Source organism: Nannospalax galili, unplaced genomic scaffold, assembly GCF_000622305.1.
Source record: "Nannospalax galili isolate Female #2095 unplaced genomic scaffold, S.galili_v1.0 scaffold579, whole genome shotgun sequence".
NCBI lineage: Eukaryota > Metazoa > Chordata > Mammalia > Rodentia > Spalacidae > Nannospalax > Nannospalax galili.
The window spans coordinates 1,938,394-1,965,706 of record NW_008344599.1 but is presented as its reverse complement, the minus strand read 5'-3'; the positions used below and the strand labels follow the sequence as shown (position 1 = coordinate 1,965,706).

Below are 27,313 nucleotides of genomic sequence, written 5' to 3'. Positions count from 1 at the left end.
TGTATGCTTTGTGAATCTATTTTCCATCCTTTTCTCTTCAAATGAACTTACTACCTCTCAAATGAGTTCCACATCTGCAAAACACTCAGAGATTAACACTATGTACTAAATCAAACTTAAACAAGGTCTAAGACAGTATTAAAAGATTTTATTCATTTGTTTTCTTGAGAGATCCATGTTGGATACAATAGCATGGAAAAGAGGCATTAACTTAGCTCTTCACTACCTTCAGTCTTTTCCTTGGAGTCATTCGGGATCCTGGAGTTCTTACATGGAACCTCTTTGCATTTCTCCGTCCCAGATAAACTCACTGGGGCTGGCTCAAGTTGCCCAGCCTTGCACAGGGATAAGGAGTAACACTGACCCTCTCTCCCCTGCTACACCTGCTGCATCTCCATCAACCATACCTGGATGGTGTGGGAGGCCCTGACTGATCAAATTGTTTTTACCCATAGCATAACCTTTTGTGCCTGGGGACGTGTACCTGTTTAATCTGGAGGGATCATTATTCACTCTGCACCTGTATTGTTTTATTATAGATGTCTTTTGTGAACTGCTCCTTGGATTTTAAAGCCTTCCAGAAACTCCTTAGCACAGAATTTGGCTTTTGTCTATTTTTTTCTAGGAACTTGGACTTGACACAAATCTTGCCACATTTGCCTTCAAGCAACCAAAACAGACCTCTTTCTCTGCTTTGTCTTCTTCCTAGCACTTCTAGGTTGCTCTACTATTTTAGGGATACACTTTACATGCTGGTCTAAGTCACCTGGATGTGCCAAAGCCTCTCCTACTTCACAAAGATCCTGCCCCACTAAGGGACTCAGCAAAGCCACTAAAGCTTCTTCCTAACCTCAAGGTCCCTGCTGAATCAAGTTCTTCTTTAAACCTCTGGTGAATTCAGTCCTATCTGGCCCAGTGAACTGGGCATCATACATTGCTTTCCTTATACCTAGTCCCAGGCTAAATAATGATTCCCCCAAGATTAAACAGGTAAACTTCCCGCCTACAAAAGGTTATGCTGAAGACAATTTGATCAGTCAGGGCCTCCCACATCATCAATAGTGCCTGTCCTTCCATTACTGTTGTCCAGCCCCTGATATCCACGGGGACCTCTACTGATGCTATCCAAGTATCTTAATGACTCATGCAGCTTGTGTCTCAAGGAAAGATGGATGGTTATATTGCTCAGCTGCTTCTAAAGTACTTTCTGCTTCTACAGTACTTAAACTAATTCCATCGGCTCCCATGTCCCACAGCCCCTCAAGCCAAGTGGTGAGGGGCTCCTTCATTGCTCCCCCAGTTCCAGCAGCTCCAGTTGAGTACTCTCTGGTTACCATAGTCTCTCACAGCAGACCACTGTTAAGGCTTCCATCAGCATGCTGAAACATGGATTTTCCCTTTCCTTGTGATAAAAGTCAAAGCTGAGGTGCATCTTCAGCTATTTCTAGGTCACAAACTTCCTCATCACTCTCTCTCTTCTCCCATGGGTTCCAGGTTTGGGGGTCCCAGGATGAGCCATGTATTATTGATCTAATCTGGGCTCAGTTCCCCTTCTGAATCCCTTCTCCAAAAAAAAATGGCAGACTAATACCTCTACCTCTTTTTCTCTTTTATTCAACATACTGGCACATTCAGAGGCCAATACTGAACATCAGCCTCATATCCCTTTCTCACTGAAATTCCTCTCTAACACCCTCAGCTCCCTCCAGGCTATCACTTCAGCCTGGCAAAGATCTCTTATTATCCATGGAGTGGCCAGGTTGCCTCTGCAGCTGCTTGCTGATACTTTTGCCCCTGGTGCGCTACCCCCAGGGCTTGTAATGTCTCCTCTGGTCAAGCAGGTGCACCACTCTGTACCTCCTGCAAGAGGACTGCCATCCCGGGGTTTCCCCCACTGACACGGTCTACTTAGGTGGCCTCACCCTAGGTACACATCTCACTACACACTACACTATCCTTGCCACTGTCGCTACGCCAACAGCCCTATGGGAATAACCCACTATATCAAAATGTCCTCTGCCAACACTGCCCCCCACCCAGCTTCTCTTCAGTTGTTGGTCTCCTTCCCCATATCAGAGATGAAAACCTCATCATTCTTTCCAAACAACATCACCCCTCCCCTCATCCTTGGTAACTGCCTCAAAGGGAGGCTTGTTTTTGCCAAACTGCAATGTGGGGAACTAGTGAGTTTATTGGATTTTCTTACAGAGCAATGGGTGAGGGCTTACTTAAAGAAGTGTGAGTACACCCCAACCCCAAGGCCATACTGGAAAGTCTTCATCCAAGTATGGATGATGACTTCCACATAGCCCCCCAAAATGATGAGAAGACCCTCCCCACAGCTTCATCAGCTTATACAGCCTTAGCCCCTCCAGCTTGTGCAACTAGTGCTGACTCATGTGTTGGGGGTTGGCTGACTCTCCTGCCTCTCCTTTCTTGTGGAGTGTAACAGTCAACAAGTTTAGCTGTGATGATCATAGGCAAGTGGGTGCAACCAAGCATGGGAAGAAAGAATTTGTCCATGGTCTGTCTTTCAGAAGCCAGTCCTATGCAACACATTGCTAGTGTACACTGCCAGGACTCTCAGATCTTCCCAGCACAGAGTTTCACGAGATCTTCCACCACACCACACAAATTAAAACACCCATCAATCTGTGCAACCTTGGATAAATCCCTTAACCTTCTGACATAACTAATCCATTGGAGTATCTAGCCCCAGAGTGTACCTATGGGGCTCTATGAAGATCAGGAGTCTCCATGTTTAAAATACTAAACAAAGTCAGTAGAAAATAGAAAACATTCAGTTAACACTATACATTATTATTAATGCCACTATATTCAGGTTTTATGATCTTTTGCGTGTTATTGCTGCCTTTTTCATCAAAATATAAACTATAGGAAGAGACATTAGAGCCAAATGTTATTTATAAATCCAAGTTGAAATCATGCAACGGATGGTAGTACATCTGGGAGACAGAAGCAGGACAACTGGGTCTTTAAATCATCCTTGGCTACACAGTAAGTTCAAGGCCAACCTAGGTTACATGAGACTATGTCTCAAAAATAAAGTCGCAAGAAAGACAAATATACTGAGACCTCAATCTACGGTTAAATGTGTGATTCCCACTTATCATACCTATAAAAGCATGCTAAACCCAAATCGCCAAGATTCATTTTAACCCACAACCTCAAAATTCAAGATGCGCATTATAGACATTGTTAGATTTTCCCATCCAGGTGTATAATGAAAAAAATCAGACTCAGCATATTGTAAATTAACAATTTTCTCAGTATTCTAGTTGTTCTTTTCTGGCTTCCCTCTTACTATTGATAGAACAACCCTCCAAATGTTCTGGAGTCCAAACTTCAGAGCCTCTGGTTCCTCCCTTTGACCCCTATGTCTTCTCAGTGTCACTCATGCTGAAGACGGGAGTGACTAGGAGTGTCAGGTGTGGGCGTAGGGATGGTGGCAGACAGAGAGGTTAGTCACAAAGACTTAGCTGACATTTGAATGTGCAAGTGACTTCCTGATGAAAGGAGCATCCTTGTGCTGAACTTCAAAATGAGACCTGACAATGAGGACAGGTTTTATTTTCCAATTTCTATCTCAACACATAATAATCATTAATAATGAACTTTTAATGATAGCAATCTATCATGCTATTTTGGTGTCCTAAAGTCAGGTTCTTCTATTGTTTTCTTCATAATTACAAGCCCGCCAGTTACACTTGCCTATTTCCTATCTCTCATGTACCAAAGCAGGTGGAAGAAAACTAGAAAATGATGGGAGAATTAATGCAGCAGGTGGTAAGACAGTGGTGTCACTTGAACTGGGACAGCAGGTGGGCAGAATAGAAGAAAGAGGGGAGGGGCATAAAGAGACACCGAGTTGGGGCAGGAAAGATGACTCAGCAGTTAAGAACCCCTGAACCAGGGGACCCAGGTTCAGTCCCCAGCATCCACATGGCTAACAACCTGTTCCAAGAGATCTCACGCCCTCTTCTGTTCTCTGTGTGCACTGCACGACACAGGTGCACTTACATACACGTAGGCAAAGCACACTTACCTGTAAAATACAAATAAATCAATTCAAATTTGGGCTGGAGAGATGGCTCAGTGGTTTAGAGCACTGACTGCTCTTAGAGAAAACTCAGGTTCAATTGCCAGCACCCACATGGCAGCTAACAACCATCCATAACTCCAGTTCCAGGGGATCTGACACCTTCTTCTGACCTCCACAAGCATTGCAGGACACAGGTGCACTTACACACATGCAGGCAATATACTCATACACGTAAAATAAATTATTTTTTAAAAATTAAAAAAAAGAGAGACACAAATTTATCTGGATACACTCAGGTTTAGCTGAGATCCAGGTAAGTGAATTGGCAGACAAATACAGCAGTGTGTGTGTGTGTGTGTGTGTGTGTGTGTGTGTGTGTGTGTGTAACATAGAAACTAGCATCTGGTTCCTGCATCTTCTTGAGCATTGGCCAAGATGGTTTATCAAGGAAGGGGCCATAATGCCACAGGATGAAGGTGTGTGACACACTAGGATCCCCACGGATCAGTCAGGTTTTTCATCTACTGATTCATGATGTCATGCCCTGACCCACAGCTTCAGCCTAATTCCCCAAATGACAGTCCAAGCAATGTGCTTCTGCAGCAATGACTGGTATTCTGGCATCTCACCCCAGTGCCAATGAAACTTTGATGTACAAGTACTTAACAGCCTCTTTGGTCTATGTGTTGGAGGCTAAAAGCTTTTAGTGCGTGCATGCTCATGCACACGCGTACACACACATTCATTCTCACATTTTATTTCAGTCCATGACCTAACCCACTACCTACTTCTTCTTTGCTTTGTCTTTTATTCAAGAATAACACAAATTTCTTCCTCTAAAAGTCTGCTTATAAATATAAGAAAACCATGTTGTTTGGACACAACAGAGAGTTGCATGAAGAGACCACAACACTTGTAACAGCATGCGCAAGACCTGTACAAGCTCAAGCCAGACCAAAACTCAGCATGGATGGTGGAGGTGGGCAAAAACCTCACTCCTACCCTCCTACCTAAGGCACTATCAGCATTTGATAGATGCAGAGAGAGAGAGAGAGAGAGAGAGAGAGAGAGAGACTTGATAGGTCTTTTAAAAAAGAAAAATAATAATAGAGGACATAAGGTAAGGGTGGGAGGGGTAGAGTGAGGAAGGAGATGGGGGAGAGGGTCTAAATATGATCAGAATACATTGTGTGAAATTCTCAAAGAATCAATAAAAATATTTTTAAAACAATTTTTAAAAGCCTGGTTGTGAGTTGTCACACATATGACAAAGTTTCCATAGTCTGGGAGACTTTTTCTAGCTTGAGAGACCACCATCACTGGGCCAATGACTTCAGTGGTTACAAGCATTGTTTCAATTTGTTAATAATATTCCTACCAACCATACAAAGCAATATCATATCCATTTTGCAGATGAGTAAATGGAGGTTGGGTATGTTTTTTAACTTCCCAGAGGTCACACAATCAATGAATGGTAGAAAAAGAGTCTGGACTTCAACCGGGTGAAAGCACAGTATAAACTCTCAAGCATTATTCCATACTGCTTCCTGGTGACAAATCAACAAGTTCAACTCTAACCAGGGATGAAAACAGAAGCATGTGTAATAGTAAGTACTCGCCTTTCAAAAGCAGGTCCCTAGGGTGGATTGTTGGCACAACCTCACTCTACCCAGGCTTCCCTGCTCAGTATCTCTATCTAGCATTACATTCTTTGCTCTCCAAATTTCATTATTTTATTCTCTAGATAATTCTACATCAGCATCTGTCTGCTCAGTTCCTAATGGACCAGCCCAAACAAAAATGGCCACTCAAGGTGTGTCCCTTGAGTCCCTGAATCACATGATCACAAAGGCATACAGTTTCCTACTATGAACTTACTTGTCTAGGACTTTCCATAAACCACTTTTCTTTCATCTCTGCCCAACTTATTCTACTTTATTTAAGCTTAGTAACTATTTACATTATTGTAAATGGACTGGAAATTGTCACCACCCAGATCCTTCAACTCTGCAACTCAATGCACATTCTCCCAGCTGCCAGGAATACAGGCTGATGGGTGAGTTATGTCCCTGAATTGCCCTATGCAAAAGAAGACAGAGTGCCACTCCCTTCCTTTAGGCCAGGAAGTGGCCTATTCAGTTAGTGACCACTGGAAGCCATCCCAGACCAAGGGTACCTGAGGAGATGGCCTGTAGCTGTCATTATTAATACACTTCGACTCAACTTCTCCTGTCCAATGCAGTTTCCTCTCACCTTTGCAGATGCTCATGTGAAACTCAGGGTGTATCTTGAAAACTGAACCTAATACAATATTCATCTCTTAATTCCTGTCATATTCACAAATACTGTCACTTTAACAAGCGTATAAGAATACAATGTAGAGATGTACCAGAAGGCGTATGGATATAAGGTTCAGAAGCATACTGAGGAGAAATAATATATAAATTAAAACCTATGAATCAATTCTTCTTATATACTCTTTGAAGTGTATGCTTGCTTCATATTTCATAACATAATTTGATATTGTAATTATCATTATAACACTTAAGTAGTATCTTGCCCTTAATTTTTAAGCTGCTCATTTTCAGTCTCTCAATGACGAGATTTAGTTGGAGACTGTCTAAACATTATCTTGCATCTTCAACATGAAAACTCATACTGTCTGTTCTGGTTTAATTGCTGTAGCTGTGATAGAACAGACTGGCGAAAAAGGGTTTATTTGACTTATAATTCCAGGTTACAGCCCATCATTGAAGGGAAGTCAAAGCATGAACTCATGCAGATAGTCACATAGTCAAGAGAAGAGAAAAAAGAATCCATCCTTTCTTTCTGGCTCTCTTCTAGCTTTCTCCTGTCTTATGTAGGTAGTTCAGGAGTGCTTGCCTAGGGAATGGTACCACCCATGATGGGCTGGGTCTTCCAATATCAATTAACAACAAGATAATCTTTCACAGACATGTGCATAAGCCAGCTGATCTAGACTATTCCTAAATTGAGGCTCTCTTCTCAGGTGATTCCAGATTGTGGCGAGTTGAAAATTTACCTTGCACTTTTCATCTACTTGTAATGACTAGAGACACAGATCTTTCTGTAAGGATTAGCACCAAATGTACGCAAGTCATGGCCGAACTCTATGAAACCTTTGTGATGGTAATTTCTTACTTCTCTTTAGAGTAAAATTACATTTTTATGTTGATGTTAAAACTTTTGCTGGGAAGAACTCACTCTAACAAACCACGTGAAGAACCCCAATCTCAAAGACTCGAATTCAGGCGTCTCCCTAGCATTCAGAACCCTCAGTCCTTCCTATTGCCCCTTCTTCAGACTGGCCTTCGCTTCCTGAGTGTCTTGTTGGAATGAAAATATCAGAATACAGACATAGGTCATAGGCCAGAAAGATGAATCCCTCTTAGATGTGAAACTGCGCTCCTCACACTAAATTTACTGAATTTGGCTTGTGTGATCCGAAGAAAGGCAAACATAATTAAGAAAAACTAAAATGTTATTTAATAAATGAAATAATTTAAATAATACAGCTAGAAAAAAGAATGGTGGGTTAAAGATTAAAAATTTTACATTCAGTGATCCTTGGTTTTACAAGTACACAGGAAAAAGAGCTTTGTTCCAATCAAAGTAACACCTTGACCTGCTCAGCTCAATGTCTGACTCTCCGGAGGCCTTTCTTTTGGAAGAAGCATCTCAGGAAGCTAAAGTGTAGAGGAGTGTTAAGAAGTGCAAACAAGTGGTATGCATATGTGTATGTATGGTTTTTCACATTCGTGTGTACATGTGCATGTAGGTATATGTATGATGTATGCACATGCTTGTCTGTACAGCTGCATATATCTACAGGTGTATATTTCCACATGTGTGCATTGATGTGTATGTGTGTGCATGCATGTGTGACAGCATGTGCACATGTGCATGTAGAAATGAGTGTAGGTATGCAGATGTGCATGGGTGTTCTGGTGTGTATATGGGTGGGGGTGTCTGTGCATGTACCTGTGTGTGTATGTATTTTTGTGTGTTTGTGTGTGTGTATGTATGTGTATGGATGGACGTGTCTGTGTGCCTGCAGGTTGTGTATAGTTGTCTATGTATCTTTGTGTGTGTAGGTGAATGCATAGGTGCTTATGAGAATATGCATGCATGTAGGCATTACTATGTGTTCATGTACATGTATGCATGCATGTGCATGCATGTGTGGGAGGGTGTGTCATTGTGCATATTATGAACACGTGTGTGCATGTTGGTAATATATTTTTATGGAGGTGTGCGTATATGTGATGTCTGTATAGGAGTATGTATGTATTGTGTGGGCATATGTATGTGTCTGTGCATGTGTATAGGCATGCATTCATGTGTACATGTCTATGGTTAGGCAATTTTTCATATGTGCAGTTGTGTGTGTATATGTGTGTGTATAGAGGGGAATGTGTGTGCGGGCATGGATGTATGTGTGTGCATGCATGCATAAGTGTGTGCTAGTATATATACATGTCTGCATGTGTTTTTGTAAACCTGGATGTCCATATGCATGCATATACACATATATGTGTGCTTATGCATGTTTGTACATGTGTGTAATGTTTGTGTGTATATGTGAGGACATGTGTGCATGTGTGTAAGTATGGTCATATATGTCTGCGTGCACCTATGTGTGGGGATATGTGCACACATGTGTGTTCTCTTGCAATTTTGAATGTGTGTGCATGTTTGTAGCTGTGTGGGTGTGTGTATGAATGTGTTTATGTGTATATGTGTGCATATGTAGGTCTTTCTGTACATCATGTGTGTATGTTTGTGTGTCTGTGTATACATATGCATGTTTGTATATGTGTGTTTGTTTGTATGTGTGTGTATTCATGTACATGGGTATAATTATCAGAATACCAATAAGTACCAAAGCAGACATGTGGGCTGTCCCTCTCCATTGATAAGATTCTATTTGAAATGTGGGCATTGAAATTAATGCTTTTTAAACACTCTGGTGCCAAAGAACTACAATGACACGTGGAATGGAGTGTACGTGGTGGGGTCACTGGACTTTTTCTTCTTAATATGTTTTCATTAATTTCTAGAGGATATTTTTATGCATACAATGTATTTGATTATATTAACCCTCATTCCTCACCCATAACTTGTCTCAGATCCACCTCCCTTAGCCTCCTACCTTTGTGCCTTCTTTTTATAACTAACTGAATCCAGTTCGTGCTGCCCAGATGCTCCTAGGTGTGGTTCCAGTCACTGGAACATAGTTCACCTACCAGCGCCATACCCTTAAGGAAACCTGACTCTCCCACCCACAGAATACTGTGGGCTACAGTAAAAGCAGGTGTGGCAAGGAATGTCCATGGTGTAATGCTAGCATGAATGTTATGGAGGTAATCAACCACTTTCTGATTGGATTTAAGATCTGCCCCACGTGAGGAAACATGCCTTACACTGTAAATCTGGCCAAAGACACCTGAGTAGGGCATCCATAGGCCCCAGGGAAGAATCTACTAATATTATTTTGCTAAATGGACATAATATCAAAGTGCCCTATAAATTGTATCTCTAAGCCCATAGTGTAGGACAGGTGTCAGATTGCTCAGAAACTCAGAGACATTTCTTTGTGCAGGGGACTGCAGTTATACAAAATCTCACAACTGATCAAATTTCCTGGACTTTTGCCATTTAACAGGGTCAGAGGAAACAGTGTGAAAATCCCTGGAAATAGAGAGATGGACACAGATTTAAATAAGTGCTGTACATCCTAACACAATGTTAACAGGAAAATAGGACATTACCCCAACGTGTAAAACTAAGAGATTAACTGAAAATGACATAAAATGGTTCAGTTTCTCAAAACAGGTTATTAGATAGTAAAAGATGAAATAACTTTGTTACTATGCGAACATCAGGAGCTTGTAAGAGGAGAGAGCAGATGAAGCTCTAAATGAGCATAATAAGCTAAATAAACTCCAAATAAACAAGACACCCCCAATTACATAGCAGAGAGCCTGCCTCACATCCTCTGCCCAGCTCTTCTCAGGATGAAGCTCTTATCTTTGGAAAGAGAAGAACTTAGTGAAGGTTGCAGAGGATAAGGAAACACAGCACCACGTCAGCAAGCTGAGCTGGAGAGGAATCCCCAGCCAGAACTCTGGGCATAGGAACAATTGTGGAACCCATGTTCAGAAAAAGCCAGGTGCAGAAGGATAGGGTACCTGTCAGAGAGAGAGAAAGAGAGAGAGAGAGAGAGAGAGAGAGAGAGAGAGAGAGAGAGAGAAGGCAAGTGGTGGGAACAAAGACTGAACTCACGTACTTTGATTCAGAGACTGAAATCTCAACCATTTACCCAATTCGCTTTCACATAAAGTTTCAAAAGGATATGCACAATCTCATGATATTTACTGTTAGAACCATACTAGTAATGACACATATAATTCTACAAAATTAAGCAAAATTCTACAAAATCTACTTCTACTCTCCTTCCTAGTTATGTAATGTTAAAAGCATCTGAGTATCCAGAAAATACTGAATTCTGACGGGATGATTGGATTTAATATTTGCTACAGATCAACTCAATTTTTCTCTATCTGTGTGTACACACATACCTGGGTGTGTCTAGGGTATGCATATATGTGTGTAGATGAGCTCCCACTTGCTTGTATATGTAGGGGCTAGTGGTCAATGGCAGGTGTCTACCTCACCACTTCTTGCATTAAACCTTGAGGATCTTGCATTAAACCTTGGGCTGCAATGGCCAGCCAGCAAGCCCAAGTGATCTGCCTGTGTCTGTGCCCCAAGCCCTGGAGTTAAAGATGTGCACCACCCTTAGTTTTCTAAGAATCTAAACTCAGATCCTCATGCATGCCAGTAAGCACTATCCCCCCCTGAGACCTTTCTCTAGTCCTTTCAGGCCATCTAAATCCTACTTACTGCTGGGAGTACAAGGATATAAAACTTGTTTGAATTACATATGGAATTATCTACTAATTTTGAAAATATGTACATTCTGACACAACATTCCTAGTGTTGATGGGAATTTTGAACAGTACTGATTGTTAGAACCAAGAAAAAAGGAGAGGGACCGAGGGAGGAGCAAAGGGACAGAGGGGTAGTGAGGGCAATGATGGGTGCAAAGAGGTGGAGAGAAATTGTGATATCTTCATCGAGATATAACATGAATGAGAGTGAAGGTTTCTATATGTTGCAGAAGAAAATACATAATATGATTCCACCTTTAAAATAGAAACTGCATAAAACATTTTTGATGATACAAAACTTAATAGCACAGTGAGACCAACACAGAATGTTGAGTAGGCATTTCAGGAAGGTGGAAAGTGGATGATACCAAAGGGCACACAAGATTTTGAAGTCCTGATACAATTCTACTTCATAAAGTGGATAGTGGGTACATGGCTACTTGCTGAACTCTTGCATCTTTAGCTCTTAAGTGTTTGTCAATATTATTTGTATTTCTATGCAGTAGTTGACTATTTTAAGAAACTCAGTGCTCTCAGTAAGGTAATTGTTTGATGGTGTTGGTAATACGACACACTATACATATTTAAAAAAACTGCTCATGAAATTTTATGCTTTTAAATCAAATTTCCAAAGTTAGGTATTATTTTTACCTGTCTGCTTTATATTTATAACTTATTTTCAGCAAGTGATTCTTATTCCAGGTTGCTTACTCTAGAAAAACAATAAAACAGCTAATTCTCAAAAAACATACTATTGTCCCATCTTATAACACTTATTTTATTAAGCTCACTTGTTCTTGCCTTTGTTCTTGTTGTTATAAAAGCAATTTAAAGAGCTGCTTTAAAAATTAGAAAATTTAGACAAACAAAAGGAGAAGAAAATCCACTCACAATCCCACTATTGAGGGTGTAAAAATCTCAAGTGACTGTCACTGTTGTCTATGAATTAACATAATTATGGAAAGATTGGTTGCTTTGTTATGTATCTTCTATAATTTATCACAATTCATTTAGTTAATCTAATTTAAAAGGAAGAAGACTTTTGAATCTGCTGTCTTTGCTTTTCTCTGCATCCCCTAAAGGATTTGTAAAATACTTCAGCCATTTCTACAAGGTAGGAAAAAAAATACAGCTTAGATGGAAAATGGTTTTCAAGTGGCAACTGCAATCCATTTAATTGAACACATGAGTTCAGTTAAGGCACTTTGTGAAAAATGCATTTGCACTATGAACTCTAGGTACATGTAAAACATGGTGGCCTTGCATCAGTCATTTGAGGATCTAGGGCCTCTGTTCGTGAATGACTTCCTTTAGTTCCACAGCAACACAACCTAAGACACACTCTATTTCATACTATACCTTTATTTTTTGGTCTTTCTTCTTTGTGACCTATACTAAAAAGAACTTAGATAACCATGCCCAACACAGAAAGTTTGTAGACCCTGACATCTTCAAGATTCCATGTTTGTTTTGAAGTAGGAAAGCCAACTTTAAAATATCACAATGAGCCGAGTGAGGTGGTGCATGCCTGTAGTCCCAGCACTTGGGAGGCAGAGGCAGGCAGATCTCTGTGAGTTCAAGGCCAGCCTGGTCTACATAGTGAGTTCCAGGACAGCTGGGACTACAGGGAGACCCTGTCTCAAAAAAAGACAAAAAAAAATCACAATAAATAATAGGAAATCCGTAACATTAAGAACCATTTGGAATTATTTTAAGACAGATGGAAATTTTATTATCTTCTCATTCTTTTATTCTAGCTCAATCTTTTTAATGATATTTTTATTAATTCTTCAAGAATTTCATATAATGTATTTTCATCATATTTAATCCCCTTCTCATCTCCTCTCAGATCCACCCCACCTCCTTATGCCCCCAACTTATATGTCTTTCTTTTAAGCCAATTGAGTCTAACTTGTGTTCCTTAAATACTTATGGATGTGGGTCCATCCCTTGGCACCTGATCAACCTACCAGTAACACCCTTAAAAAAATGACTCCCTTTCCCAGCAGTTATGGCTTCTAGCTAGGGCTGGGACTTCCTACGCATACTCTCCCAGTATGCTAGGATTTTATTTGGCTTGAGTTTCTGCAGGTTTTGTACATGCTTTTACAACTGCCTTGAGTTCATATGTGGGATTTCCCAGTTGTCCAGAAAACACTGTTTTGTTGTAGTCATCTATGACCTCTGGCTCTAATAATCTTTCTTCCCCCATTCTGCAACAGCCCTGAGCCTTGAAGGAGGGATGTGATATAGATGTCCCAATCAGGGCTGAGCACTCTACACTCTACAGTCTCTTATTCTCTGCATCTTGACCAGTCCTGAGGTCTCTGTGTTAATCAGTGTCTACTGCAAAAGAAGCTTCTCTGATAAGAGCAGAGAGATGTACCAATCTATGTGTATAATAAATAAGTCATTAAGAGTCAGTTTAATACTGTGTTCATTTAGAAGAAAAAGAGCAGGTTCTTCCCTCCGACCTGTGACTTATCTAATCATTGATTCTTACCCTTGATAAATGTGCCAGGTACAAATTTTATCTTGTGGAGTGGGCCTTAAATTCAATCAGAAAGTTGTTGGTTACTCCCATAGCATTTGTTACACTATTGCATCAGTGGACATGTCTTTCCAGGCCAGTAGTTATTGCAGTTTGTAGGGCTCACAATTGTGTAAGATTGATGATTACTTTTCTCTTTCAATAATGTGTACAGCACCTTCCATCACTATAAAAGCTAGCCAATATGGATGAAGTGTCTAGGTCAGTATCAGCTTGATTTATCCATGTTCTGTGACTCAAGTATGTAATGCCTTCAGCACTAGGGTGTTACCATCAAGTTCTGAAAAGTAACCAAGAGCAATGGCAATATCCAGTAATGTTTGGGGGTTTATGGGACCTCTAGGTCAATAACTCCAAAAGAGGTAACCCATTCCTTTGGTGTCTAGTGGGAGTACCACCCCCTCATTAATTCTATACACACACACACACACACACACACACACACATACACACATACACACACACATGCATGAGCTTCTATAGTAGTGGGTTTCTGTATGACTAACTATGCTACTACTGGGCATATACCAAAAGGCCTTTATATCCAAATACAGATCTACTTGCTCATCCATGTTCATTGCTGCTCTATTCACAATAGTCAAGAAATGGAAACAACCTAAATGTCCACCAAATGAATGGACAATGAAAATGTGGTCCCTTTACACAATGGATATTATTTAACTCTTTTTAAAATATTTTATTTTTATTTTATGTGTATGTGTGTATTCTTTGCATGTAAGTAAGTGCACCCATGTCGTGCAATGCCTGCAGAGGACAGAAGAGGCTGTCAGATCCCCTGGAACTGTAGTTACAGAAAATTGTTAGTAGCCATGTGGGTGCTTGGATTTGAACCCGGGTCTTCTTCAAGAACAGCCAGTGTTCTTAACCGCTGAGCCATCTCTCCAGCTCTATTCATGTCTTAAGCAAAATGAAATTATTAAATGTGCAGGTAAATGGATGGAATTGGAAACAGTCATCCTGAGTGAGATAACCCAGACCCAGAAAGACAAATGCCACATGTCTCTTCTCATATGTGGACGCTAGCTTTGAATATTTAGATACGTATATCTGATTTGGAAAATCCACAGAAGTCAGGAACCTAGTGAGTGGACATGGAGGGTGAGGTTCAAGGAAGGGGAGAAAGAATGCAGCGATCTAAGGGTAAAGGGGGAATAATGGAACAGGAAGAGTTAAATGGTGTGGGAGATGGGAGGGCAGGGAAAGAGAGGGGGTATGGGGAGAGATAGCTAACATGTGAAGTTTGAATCACTTAATTTCCGATATTCTGGTTTGTATATTATTAAAAATCCTCTAAAGAGGTAAGAACATGGAGAAAAAACATGCAAGCTTTTGTTTAATACTTAGTTTGAAATCATACCCGGGTTAGTATGTTGGTGAGAGGAGGGACCAAGCTGAGAAAAAATTGCAGAGTATAGAATTGCATTAGAATCTCATATATTGTCACAATAAATTCTTCTTTTTTAATTTTTATTTTATGTATATGAGTGTTATGTCTGCATTATGTAAGTGTGCCAGTGTCATGCAGTGCCCATGGAGGACAGAGAGGATGTTAGATTCCCTGGACCTGGAGTTACGGGTGTTTGTTACCTGTGGCAGCTGGGATTTGAATCCTGGTCTTTTGCAAGAACAGCCAGTGTTCTTAACCACTGAACCATCTCTCCAGCCCAAATCACAATAAATTCTGAAACATCTCTTCACACATGTTCATTTTTATAAAAAGCTTTTCTTGTTCTCAGAAGCAAAATTGTCAAGTGTCCCAGTAAAGTGTTGGTCTATGAAAGCTCTGCTACCAAGAAGGGTTCTGCTCCCTCAAATAGCATCAACTTGGTCTTGACCCTCATTCATTGCTAGTTCTCCATCCATGATGTTACTGCATACTAAAACTATCATATTTTAGCCAGATGTCCAAGCCTTTCCATTTGTAATTTAAAGGAAGTCACTTGATAAAGTAGAGAGGGCAGGGATTTGATTGTGTCTCTCTTCAAATTCTGCTCCTTCCCTTCATTGGTACTTGGCCTCAGGCAAGTTACATGCCTCCCTGGCTTTATGTTATAAAATAAAGACATAAAGACTACTTTGAAGGTATATTGCAAAGAGAAACAGGAAAATGACAGAATATCACTTCTCACAATGGCTAACTCATGCACCAAGCTTAATAAATGCTGGCTGGCTGTGTATTTCAGGGGACTAATAATCTAGGACTTAATAAATAAATGCTATTAATTTCCACTTTGAAATTTTTATGGATTTTGAGGCTATTTTTCCATAGTCTCATTTTCTAGCTTTAAGACACATTTTAAAATTATTTCTTCTCAAGATTGCCTCTCTAAACATTTCCTAATTCCTCTGGCCTGCTAGCTCTTTCACAATGTATGATCACAGCCTGAGCTGCCAGCCACAGTCTCAGGCCAACACACCACGGGCACTGGGTTTGGAGTCAGAGCCAAAGCGGGCAGGAGGAGGATGCGTGTAACTGTTCTCTGATTTTTTCTGGCAGTGGCAGAAGTATGATCTGGGGTGTTTCCAGGCTTGGAGGAAATAGTTGTTTCCAAGTGGGGGTGTGTAAAACGAGGCTGTTCAAAGACTGAACTATCTTAGTGACAAAACAAAATAACAATAACCCAAAAATCCACAAAGCTACACCAAAAATCCTGTATTCCCTTCATTCTTAAATCTCTTGCATGCTTGTGTTCTAAGTGATTTCCTAGACATTGGGTTGCTCTGTGATTAATGTACTTCCAGGACACAAAAAGTGTGAGTATGTAAGAAAGAGGATTAAAACAAGGCAAGTGGAAAGCCCTAAGCCTTCTCTTTCAGCCTAGAAAAAGATAAAATCTTTGAAATTCAGGAGAAAAAAAGTCAGGACACCCCCCCCACACACACACACACACACACAATCTCAGGAAGCCACTGCATGGTGTAGTAGTACAGTCTCTGAGATCTGCAATACCTCAGTGACCACTCACTCTGTGTTATCCTCCCAGGGAGCCCTACTCCTTTAAACTTTGCAAGCTGTTTTCAAATGCACGTTTTATGTGATTTTAGTAACCAAATGAGGCTAGTGACATCTTCCCAAACTTCCTAAATCAGGAAGCAGAAGGTTCTAATTCCACAGCTACCTCATCCTACTCTTCATTCGCCCAGCCCCCCTCCTCTCCCAAGCTACTTCAAAATTGTCATCTTCAGGAAGGTGCCATTACTCACAGACCCACAATTTCACAGCCACAGCAAGCTATCAGATGTGAGAGGGATGGAAAGATCCTAGGAGATGATGGACACAAAGCAATGTGAATGAAAATGGACTTTGGAACCAGAGTTCCTAAGTTCAAATCCTCCTATCTCCACTTAGCAGAGTTAGTCAAGTAAGCATCAGAGGTCACTTGACCTATATTTAAGTCTTCATAATGGTCTGATGATGAGGGTAGCAGTAGTGACCTCATAACATTGTTGTGCAGATTGCATACATTAATCTGTAAGGAACACTTAGAAGAGTGTGTTGCATACATAAAATAAAATACAGCTGGAAGCTCACTTCACTAACTGGGTAAATTTTTCTAACTCACTACTTGAAGAGACTGCAACTACTCAGCCACAAAAGAGAAATGATGGGATGCCCCCTCCATATTGAAGTGGCATTTCATTCCCAGAAGAGGCCTCCTTCATTTTCACATTTTGTAGATCTTCCATTTATGAATATAGTTTTTTTTAAAGCTCTATGGTGTCACTCAGTGTTGAGGCAGAATAAGTAATTTCTATCACAAATTCAGCTACCTTAAGCCAATCAGCTATTATTAGCTCACATTTAAGATGTTTTATTCCCAATAATAATAATTTAAATCTTTTAAACTCATCAGCACATACATCCAAATCCTTTTGAAACAGAATTTCCTCACATTCAATAGTCATCTCTTCATAGATAAATATTAACCACTAAGAGTCACACAACCTGCATGCAGGATCATGCAGAATGTTTTATATCACACTAGATATAGCGTTCACCCCAAGAACAGCAAAGAAAATGAAAAGGACACGACCTTCCTCACAGACCTTAAAAGGGCAGAACTATGTGTGCTCTCCAGTTCAGGTGCCACTACCATATATATATGACTTAAATCTAAATTTTATTTAGATAAAAACAAAATTGTCCTCGGTTACACTAGTTGCATTCAATGTGTGCATGATGGTCACACGTATGAGGTAATCAAGGTACAAGGAAAGCTAAAGTTTGGCTTACTGTTTTGAATGTTTCGGTTCATGACTAACTGGCCCCTTTGTTTCAAGATGGTGGCTGCTCAGTGGTCATTGTGGGGACATGTGACAAAAGTAGACGTTTACCTCATGTCGACAGAAAGTGAGAGAGAGAGAAAAACAGAGAGAGAGAGAGGAGAAGGGAAGGGAGGAGGGAGGGAAGAGACAGCGAGGGTGGAAGAGAGAGGACAGAGAGAGGAAGGGGTGGGACGGGGAGGGGGAGGAGGGAGAGAGAGAGGAAGGAAGGGAGAGAGAGTCTGTTTTTCAATATCCTCATCTGGGAAATGCCCTGGCCATGTGACTTCGCTCCCACTTGGCCCCATCTCTTCCTGGTTCTACCACTGGCAAAAGTGCTGCAAATCTCTAACACATGACCCTTTGTGGGCACTTAGCCAAGTCACAGCAGTGTGGCAATTCTGTGATAGACAAGCATAGAAAGTTAAGGGGAAAAGCTCTAGCTCAGACTTGACTACAGACCTGGTAAATTGAAACTGAATGATAAAATGGCCACTCTCCTATAGTTAGAAACTGTGCAGGCTGCTTTCAAGATGCAGGTATAGAAGCCTAGGATCTGATCTCAAATAACCTTGAGAGCCTGGTAAAATCAAGTTCCTGAGGAGGGAAAAGTATGAAGTAGAACAGGCCCGCTAGGTCACAGATTAAAAATAAGGAGTACAGTTCACAACTACAAAACCAGACCCGAATTAGACACAAGTTTTGCCTAGACCAGCACATTGGGCAGGGACTATTCGACCACAACTTGTGCTTACTGCCAACCAGCTCTCTACTTCTCCTTTCTCTGGGCCACATGAGACCCTTTGCTGTCAGCTGACTGGGGAGACAGACCTGAATGTATCTCCTGTCTTCTTATGATAAGAATTCTGATAGCTATTAAAAATCACTGTTCTACTGATTTCTGTGTACATCAAGCAGTGAGCCCTTGCTCACTATCCATAGTTTAAGCTAACACTTAATTGTTTAAACATCTGAATGCTTACCAAGTGTCACTGTCATGTGTCATGTACTAGAAATACAGAACCATAATATAAACAAAAATTCCTCCTCAAAGAGCCTCAGCAGAGTAAGATAGGACGCATGCATGCTCTTAAACTAACTTCCATTTATGATGATTGGTACGGAAGGATCCCATAGGTGACAGGGATGGACTCGCTTAGTTTGCTCAAAGTTCAGACTCGGTGGAGTTCTGGAGTTGTTGATAGATCATGACAGAAACTACATAGCTCTGTGATTTTTTTTTCTCTCCATGTTCAGTAACTCTGGAGACAGTTTCAAACAATGGATAGTTAAACTCTTACAACAGAAGGATGGTTAAGCCATAGAATAACAGATATGAAGGAGGGTTAACATCCTCAACCACAAAATCCAAGGGTGACAGCAAAAGCAATGAAGGCAGACTGGGTTAAAACACACTGAGGATGTATAAGTCAAAGTCTGTGGGAGGGGGAAAGAGAAAGTCATGGAATACATTTGTTATGATGGTAGAAGGGGGTCTATTTGGGGGTAGAAAGGAGGTCAATAAGAGGGTAAGAACAATGTGGGAGAGGAAGGTGGGAAGCAAATAATAATATAAACAAATAACTACAATGATGTACATGTATACGCATGATGTACATGTACATGTATACACATGATATACATGTATAAAATGGAACCCAGGGCTTTGTGTGACAACCAAAAAGTTAATTGTTAAAAAAAGGAAAGAAAAAATGCAACCCTGGATGAGATGGGAGGCAAATAAAGACAACTGCATAACAGAATGAGAGGGAAATGCAAAGGCAGGTTGGATATGGTCAGAGAATAATATGTACTTTTATTATAATGAGAAAATGGGTTTCTGGGAGTTCCACAGGACAGCTGTATCTGTGAAAAGCAAGCAGGTGAAAATGCCTATGACCTAAGGTTCTGACTCCCCCTGTGAAGCACAACCCTTAGGATGCGTCCCCCACGTTACATAGATGTGGGCTGTTGTTTTCCTCCTAAGGATTGCCAGACCTATCGTACAGCTCTGCACCTAAATCTATGAACAGCTCTTTCTTCAAGTTACCTAGCAAAAGTCAGGATGCATCACAATATAGGAAACTCTGCCCAAACACCGGGTGCCTTATCTTCTTCACAATGAATGCCTGGAATATTCCCACTTAACCTGCAGACTTCAAATCCATGAAGCTCTAATTCCTTCCTCTGCCTTCTTCCATAAAACACTCTCTCCTCTGGGACACAAGTTTCTTTCTCTTGAAACTTTTAATTTTTAAAATCTATCTGACTCCCTAAAGAGATCATTTTCTTTTTCTTTTACCAAAACAATAAAATTTTATTATTCACCTTGGTTTTACTGCTACTCATTATAATCATAATGCAGATGATGCACGTACTGAATGTCCCAGGAAAGAAAGAAAAATGGCAAGACAGAGGAAGAGGAGGAAGGAAGAACACGTGGACTCGTGAAAATATGTCAGCAGGACAGCATTAGACAGACTCCTGCAGAAGGAGACAGGGATGAAAAAAGTGACGAGGAAGCCCATCTGAACCAAAAGTCCCTGTTTGTCTCTAGGCCTAGAAAGACCAGAATGTTCTTGGAAGACTCCTCTACAAGAATGAATCAGGATATGTGCATTCTTTTCCACATAACTTTACCTATAGAAGAAAATATGAGGCTGAGGAGATGGCTGAGGAAGACTAACAACCTGAGTTTGTTCCCCAGGATCTATGGAAAAGGAAAGAATCAACTTCACAAAGATGTGGTTTGATTTCCACATGCTTGCTGTGCCTGTGTTACATGCACACACACACACACACACACACACACACACACACACACACACACACTGATTATAAATAAAATAACACTTTTTAAGGGAAATGTGGTTTGTAAAGAAGGCTCTGAGGTCAAAGACAAGACTTGTTCCTGGCTCTGTGGCTCAGTGGCCTCCTGCCCTGAGCGTGCTACCTGGTCCTCGTGAAACTCAGCACCCTGATATATAAACGGACTAATCACATCTGCTCTGAGCCCTTTAGGAAGTTCAAATGAGATAACTGAAGTGAAAATTTTTGTGAATCCAAAGGACTCTGCACCTGGATGCAACTACTGTCACTGGATTTACATCCTCTTGGCTTTGCCCGGACTGAAGACTATTCAGCCACTGTGGGCTGTCTAACTTGCATGTGGAGCGAGGACTATGCCTTCCTTTCTACATAGATAAGTTGGACGAATTCACAGACACTCATCATTTCCTTGGGTTTCCCCCTAGTTTGCTCTGTTGGTATGCAATCACAGTAATTATCGCTGAGTGTTCATCTCACAGAGACCATTAGATAGAGCAGCAAGACCTAATCCAGATCAGTTTGGAAAGATAGCCAACTCCCCACTCCGCCTCACCAAGGGAGATCATGGAGCAAGGGCGGAGAGAAGAAGCCTGTTATTTTTAGTTCTAGACCTGCCAGCATGAGTAAAACAACTAAAATAACCCCTGTCTATTTTAAGTTAGTACTTAGCCCTGACCAGAATGCAAAAGAAGAAACGCTGGCATCCGAGTCTTCCCCCTTCCGCTGCCCCGCAGATTTGTGTTTTCTCCCTCTCTTTTCATAGGTCCCCTGAAAGGCAAATCTGAAACATTAGTGGGAATTCCCAGGTGTCATTTTCCCCTTTCAATTTCTTATCATTTCTCTCTCCCAAGATTATCCACACTAACCAACAAGGATGTGAGAGGATTTCAAAAAAATAATTTCAGCAGCTAGTTTGGAACCTCATTAAGCAAAGAGGTCTGTCATAAAATCTGTTCTGGATGCTATTTTCCCCTGAGATTGGAAATATATAGCTCTCGCTCATCTTGACTTTTTTCTTTTTAACCTGTAGATTATTTTGTTTATATGTTATTTTGTAAAGTTTTCACCTTTCATTAAGATGACGTTAGGATCTGTGCAGGTTCAGGTAGCTGCACGTTGAAGCTGCACGTGACATGGAGTGTTAATATTATGTGCTAAATGTCAAAGACTCTGGAAAGGCCATGGGGAGAGGACTGAGCAACTGGGGCAGGGCCACAGTGATGAGGGCACTTCTCTCCTGCAACTGGAACAGTATGACGTCATGATTACAGATGTGGATTCTAGGGGGAGGAGCTGGCTCTGTCAGTAAGGTTTCTGCTGTACAAGTCTGAGAACCTGAGTTTGGTTCCCCCCACCCAAGCAAAAAGCTGGACATGGGAATACATCTGTGATTCTGGCACTATGGAGGCAGAGACAGACAGACCCCCGGAGCTCTATGACAAGCCAGTCTAACCAAATCATCCTGCCTCAGGCTCAGTGAGAGACATTGCCTTGACAACTAAGATGGAGATCAACTGAGAAAAATACCCAGTGTTGTTCTTTGGCCTATTATAACACCCATGCATGTGTACCCACATGCACAGGCACACATAAACAAACACATAGTCACACAGAAATAAGTAAACACAACATAAACAAACTGCACACGTGGATTCTAGAGTCACCCTGCCTGCAAAGCACCCATGAGCTAGACATGACTCTCAAGCATTTTAAATTTGCAGCTGAGGAGAGTCAATTTTATGTTGCATTTAATTTTAATTAAAAGCACACTAAATTCAGTTTCTAGAAAATCAGTATGATTAAAATTACTTGACTATGTAAACCTACTTTTTCAACTGTAAATTTTATGAAATGTAAATACAGAGTAAACATTTCTGATTAAAATGTATCATCAGAATTGTCATGTGTTCTAAGAGCAAAATAACACACTAGATTTTTGAGGACTCAATGCAAAATATATAAAATATCTTGTTAATGATTTTATGGCAGCTACATATTAAAGTGACAATGTTTTTAATATATTGACTTTGATTCAACATATTGGCTTGATCTCATTTGTTTCTCTTTGCTCTTTTAAAGTAGTTACTAGATAATTTAAATTTATATTGTATTTCTGTTGGGCAGTGCTTTTCTGAAACAGTGCTTACTCACATGGGTCGAAAATTGATCTCTTTTTCTTTCTAGCTGTGATAGAGATTCAAAGATATCTTCTGGGCCTTTTATGAAGAATTGCAGATCGTCCCTACAACATAGACTTGATGTGAGATGTGAGTTACATGTGCATGTAATTCATGAGGCATTCATAACACCTGCTGTCCTCAACATATGGTATTATTTTCTTACAAAATTTATGTTTATCAGGCTATAGGGAGAGCAAGAAACTGGAAGCAACTTTGAAATGTAAGTAGGGAAGACAGTTTTTCTCTTTCCTACAAATCAAATGTCCATTGGATCTGGGTGACTAAAGCTTTAAGGCCTTGCTTCCATGGCTGATAGCTCTCACTTGAATACCTTCTTATAAATCTCCAAAAGGCACAGCTAGCAAAGATGTGTCCTGATTTAACTTAGGCTCAGCGGTTAAGAACACTGACTGGTCTTGCAGAAGACCCAGGTTCAAATTCCAGCACCCACATGGCAGCTGACAACTGTCTGTAACTCCAGTTCCAGGGGATCCAATGGCCTCTTCTGTCCTCCGTGGGCATTGCATGACATGGGTGCACTTACCTACATGCGGGCAATACACACATACACATAAAATAAAAATGAATAAATAAATACTTAAAAAAAGAACATCAGTAAAAATATGTCACCAAAGAGCTGGAGAGATGGCTCAAGGGTTAAGAGCACTGACTGCTCTTGCAGAAGACCCGGGTTCTATTCCCAGCACCCACGTGGCGGCTATGAACCATCCTTAGCTCCAGTTCCAGGGGAATCCAACATCATCCTCTGACCTGTGCAGCATTGCATGACATGGATGCACTCACATACATGCAGGCAATACACTCCTACACATAAAATAAAAATACTAAATAAAAAATAAATAAATATGACACCAAGTCAGGAGTGTAAAAGATCCTGCTTCTTTGGGCTGTTTCACTATCAATTAAGTTGGGATAACAGAGATACAATCATGAGGATAAAATAAGTAGCAGGCCAACAAGAGCACTAACTACACAGCACTGTGCCAGTGTCAATGCAGGCTACCCAGAGAACCATTCCTTCAGGATTAGCTTTCCCCCAAGACAGAACGTACAGGTGCTTATGGAAGAATTCCTGAGGATTCTCATCCTGTCCACATTTCCTGTAAACTGTTCTGTGATGAAAGAGCCAAACCCTAACTCCTTTAGAAAATAAAAATGCAAAAGAAGTCCACTTAAAGGAAAACCTAGCAAAACACTAGGAATTATTAACACGTCAGCTCATTATGGCTAGCCAGGCACTTGGCAAACCTTACAGCAAATGGGCCACTAACCAGGTAAGTTTTCATTCATCCTTCAGCAAATATATCTGCATATTATGTCACTGAAATAAGAAACCCTATAGCAGGACAAGAGAAAAGAGGATGGGAAAGCTGGGGGTGAGGCGACTTAAATTAGGTAGGCAAACTATCTTTCTTTGAGAAGATATTTAAGCAAAAATATGCATAATAAAAATACAGTGAGAAGGGGCTGGAGAGATGCCTCAGCTGTTAAGAGCACTGGCTGCTCGTGCAGAGTACCAGGGTTCAGTTCCTAACACCCACATGGCAGCTAACAACTGTCCATACCTCCAGTTTCAGGGGATCCAATGCCCTTTTCCAACCTCTGAGGGCATTGCACAATACAGGTACATTTACATTCATGCAGGGAATACGCTCATATACAGAAAATAAAAATAATAAATAATTTTTAAAAAGAAATATAGAAAATTTCTTATATTTTGGAGCTAGATGCAGGGGAGGGGTATTTACACAACATTGTGAATACACGAAATGTCATTGGATTACTTACTTTAAAGTGATTAATTCTATGTAATGTCGATTCACCTCAAATAAATAAATAGAAAATTTTGTCTTAAATAAGCTACAACTAAAAGTATTTTTCGAGGTCTCTCTAAAACATAAAATGACCCCACAAAAATTATAACTTGGGGCTTATGAAGCAATGACTAAGATCATATCATTATATACAAAGATAATACTAAAAATAGTTTCAAATGAATATAAATAAACATGGCAAAGAAGTAGATTGTGGAGATAAATAAGATAGTAACAAAATACAAATATATAAATTAACAAAATACACACAAATTTAAATTAACAAGTTTTAAAAATCTGATTAAATTAAACACCCTGCAATTTTGGGGCTGCTTACAAAAGTCACACCTAAGAAATTCCAATTCTGAACAGTTGAAAATCAAAGAATATGAATATATGTATTTGTCAGATGCTAACCATAAAATCCAAGCTAAATAGTTGTGCTAATATTAGTCAAAAGAGACTTTAGGACAAAGTGTCATTAAGGACAGAGTTTCTACACAATGATTAAATGTTAAAGTTACCAAAGCAATATAAAAATTCTGAATATGTATATACCCCATTGAATAGACTCAACAGACACAAACAAAAATTGACAGTTCTCCATGAATAAATTGTCAAAAACACCATTATAGTGAGAAATCACAGCTCAGTTCTTTCAAAAACTTATGGTTCAAGTAGCCAAAAAATTTAGCAAAAAGTTAGAAAAATTGAACAACACAGTGAACAACTCTGGTATGGTAAAACACTTAGAAATATTTACCATACATTCAATAGGTCTATAAAGGACATCTCAGCAAATTGCAAAGACTAGTCATTGTATTTGTTTCACTTTTGTTGCTGTAATAACATACCCTGACAAAGGGCATCTTGAGGGGCAAAGGCTTTATTTTGGCTTACAGTCCAGAGGGGGAGTCTATCATGGCAAGGATGGCATGGCAGCTGGCAGGAGAGACATGGGGACACTGGCAGAAAGCCAGCTGATCACATTCTATCTGCACGCAGGCAACAGAGCCACAAGAAGTGGGGCCAGGCTATAAAACCTCAAAACCTGCCCCCAAGTGACACACTTCCTCTGGCAAGCCTCCACCTCCTAAAAGTTCCATAACCCTCCCAAACAACACCTCCAGCAGGAGACGTGAGTGTTCAAACATGAGCCAGTAGGGAAAATTTTATATTCAAACTACAACTGCTGGGACTAGAGAGATGGATCCCCCATTAAGAGCACTACCTGGTCTTGCAGAGGATCTGGGTTCGACTCCCAGCACTCACATGGCAGTTAACAACTGTCTGTAACACAAGTCCCACGGGATCTGATGCCTTCTTCTGATCTGTACAGGCATTGCATAACATGAGTGCACTTACACACATCCAGGCAATACACTCATACACATAAAATAAAAATAATAAAATATTTTGAAAACTACAATGGCTGTATGAATCCAGTTTGTTCTCTAAATACTAGGACTTTATGTCTAAGGGAAAAGTGGGATCTAATCTTAAATTGACTGAAATAAATTTTCTAATGGCTAATGACCTAAAGGAAATAGAAATTAAAATACGTAACAGAAAAGAAATTAAATGCCATGCCACTTGAACATCTGCGCTTATGGAATAATACATTATCTGCTCAGCACTTTTAAATGGTAAGAATATTGTATAATAGAGTTTTGTGTTCTGATGCTTTCAACTTAATGTTACATCATAGGCATTCTGTCACACCAGTGCTCCTATCTATTATCTAGGACTAGCTCTCTAGCCCCTACCTTTTTTTCCTCTTCAGCTAGAATTCAAAAGCCCTTTTCTAAATATAAATTCATGTCAATAAGACACCTACAGACCAACACACCCAGACAATCAGAATTCCTTTTAGACTCAGTCTGGGTCAACCCTCTGAACAATATATTCTAATTCCTGCCACAGCCAAATGCATTTTCTTTTGTTCAGGTCTCAATTGTGGTGAAATAAAAGATAACTCTATTCCTCAATCAAACGAAGGTTTAGAATCAGACTTCCTACAGCCTTTTTCTTTTCTGGAATACAGTCAATGCTAAGTCTTCTTTGGACTGCAGAAACCTACAGCTATTGTTTCTTCTTAATTTTCTGATTAGCAAAGTGGTCCCAGAGCTTTTTCTAGAAAACATCTGATTAGTCTTACCTCACTGGCATCTCTTTCCACAGCAGCCTAAGTCTTTAATCAGAGATTTGGGGATGAATTGATGTCTTGAAAGCAAAGCATCCTTTGCTCTTCATTAATTAGTAGTAGGATGTGAAAAGCAGGTCTTGAAAGATGGTAAGGAAAGAATGTCCTGGCTCCCTTCACATGGAAACTTGAATAGCCTTTGTTCAGCTGAGCACTAAGCACTGGTGAGGAAAAGGCACAGCCATTATAAGATCTTGAGGTTCCACCCAACAAATATTTGTTTTCAGTTTCCTTTCACAGACAAGCCTCAACAGCGCTTCTTCTACTAACTTGAGATCTCAGCCAAAGATATTTGCAGTATAGGGAACTTCATGAAAGGCAAAAGTTCTTCTTTTGTTTCCTGCACTGCAGGGTAGTTCACAACTTAGAATAATAGACAAAAATCAGCCTAGTG

General features: G+C 40.3%; 1 protein-coding gene across 1 annotated transcript in view; it reads right to left on the bottom strand.

Moving 5' to 3' along the window:
- The window catches only part of LOC103740252 (interferon-inducible protein AIM2), a 66,827-nt gene extending 39,717 nt beyond the window's left edge, over nt 1–27,110 (bottom strand). Inside the window, exon 1 of the mRNA XM_008840846.3 lies at nt 26,875–27,110. The gene's annotated coding sequence lies outside the window, so the exon portion shown is untranslated. The remainder of the gene's footprint in view (nt 1–26,874) is intronic.
- Nucleotides 27,111–27,313: the final 203 nt, after the last annotated feature.